This window comes from Lolium rigidum, chromosome 4 (assembly GCF_022539505.1).
Source record: "Lolium rigidum isolate FL_2022 chromosome 4, APGP_CSIRO_Lrig_0.1, whole genome shotgun sequence".
Classification (NCBI taxonomy): domain Eukaryota; kingdom Viridiplantae; phylum Streptophyta; class Magnoliopsida; order Poales; family Poaceae; genus Lolium; species Lolium rigidum.
The window spans coordinates 231,284,373-231,286,509 of NC_061511.1; positions in this window are offsets into that span (position 1 = coordinate 231,284,373).

The following is a 2,137-nucleotide window of genomic DNA, read 5'->3' on the forward strand; positions in this document are numbered from 1 at the left end:
GAAGGCGTGATGAATGCCGACGCGGGATTGTCGAAGTTGTTCCCCTACTTCTTCCCGAAGAAAGAGGAGCCGAAGACTTTCCTTGCCCTTGCCAAGAATTTCAATCCACCGGAGGATCTTGGACCGAAGATGCGTCAGGAGAACATGAAGGTTGCTCGTTGAGAATACTCGTTGCCTTGGTCGGCGATGATCAACAAACCGTTGACTCGGATGAAGGTAGGCGACACCGAGCGGATAGAACAATCAAGATGGAAGTCGTTGATCAAGGCAGCCAAGCCCAACACGAAGAAAATCTTGGCCTATCTCGGGATCAAGCCGTCTTCAACTCCTAGCTCATCAAGGCCGGAGGTCTAGTTGAATGCCTTTGCTTTTTCTTTGCTTTCTCTATTTCTTTTGCTGTTGTCGCCACTTTAGCCTTGGCAACAATTACCCTGTTAGTCCCTTTAGAGAACTTCTTTTGTAATATCCGTGTAAACTTTTCTAGAAATCAATGAAATTCCTCTTGGTACTATCATTGATCCTGGGACTTTCTTTTCCAGTTAATATTTGATAATTACTCGACCAACCCTTCCTCTACCGATGCTTCACCTGCGTCTTCCTTCTCGAAGAAAATATTAGTTGATGATACACCCCTCGAAGGTTCTTCAGGCAAACATTTGTCGGAAGATTTGCAAGAACTTCGACAGCAACTTCAATCCATGAAGAAACAAACTCTGGCGATGATGGAACAATCTCGGAAAGCGTCCGAACAAGAAAAACTTGCTCTCCAACAAGCCAAAGAGGCTATGGCTGCCAAGGATGCTGCTGTATTGGAAGCAAAAGGAGCCAATACCCGAGAAAATAGCATGCTCGAGCTAATGTTGCAAGCTAGCACAGATATGTTAGGTATGTTTTTCAACCTCATAATGCCTCCTTTTTATTTTGCTGTGCCTTCCTTCAACTTTCTTGCCTTGTCGCTTAATAGGCTCGGTTCTTGATGCTGCTGCCGAAGATCGAAGAGTGAACGAGAGAACGAATCTTCTTGTTAATCTTTCCCTTAACCATGGCTGTTTATTCTGGGCCACTCCTGAACGAACCCAACAAATTGTCAGGTTCCAAGATCGTGCTTGCCAAGTGCGCGAATTTCTCAATTTTTGCACGACAACATTAACCCTTGTTTACAAGACTTTGTTTCCTCGAAATGAGGTTCCCAAAACTCTTCCCGAATTGCTGGAGGTATTTAGAGATGCTCCCCGCATTCATAATTTTGTGCGAGCTCAATTGACTGCTGGAGCAAGGTTCGCCATGATTATGATAAATATTTGTTATCCAAAATTAGACCTGACGAAGATTGTTGCTAATTGCCTGGCCAAGAAAACGCGGCGAAAAAATGATATTGACACAATCGATGGGATGGTAGCTCCTGTGGCCGAGTCAATGATAGATGAGCTTCTTCGGATGGACTCAGAATTCTTCATCAAGGGGTCCTATGCTGAACATAAAACAACCAGAGGTTTGTCTGTAGATAGTATTTTGGGCTTTGACTGATTTGTACCATATTGGAAACCTTGTGTCTCTATCTTTTTTGATTTCTTTTTTATTCCCGAAGAAATTTGTTGTATATTGCAAAGTGCTCTATATTGTTAGAGCCCCCGAGCCTTCTGGCTAGAGTTTCCATCTTGAAGATTTTTCCTTCTGTTGTAATAAGACATCCTTGTTTTTTCATTGATGAGTTGCAAGTCTTCGAGTATCTTAATATCGAAGTTCTATATTTTTGTTGTGAGGTTCTTGGACCAAAGCAATAAGATTTTTTACGTGTACACTATATTTATAGTTGTTGGATTCCGATTTTTATATTTGGCGAGGTATTAGTGTACCAAGGCGAAATATTTCGGTAAATCTATATTGTACGTTTTTTGAGACTTAAAGGGGTTGAGCCCCCGAGCGTGTCGAAGAATAAGAAGTATATCTCCACTATCTTTATTATATTGCAGCACCGCGAGCCCGCCTCATTAAAAACCTTTCCGGCCCCACTCGGTGCCCCGAAAAGGAAAAGAGTGCGTCTGAGAACTCGCGGGCGTTTCAGTACATTGTATTTTAGAGAGAAGGACTATATTTTCAACTCTAGGCATAGAACTGCCTGAGCTGCGCCACGTTC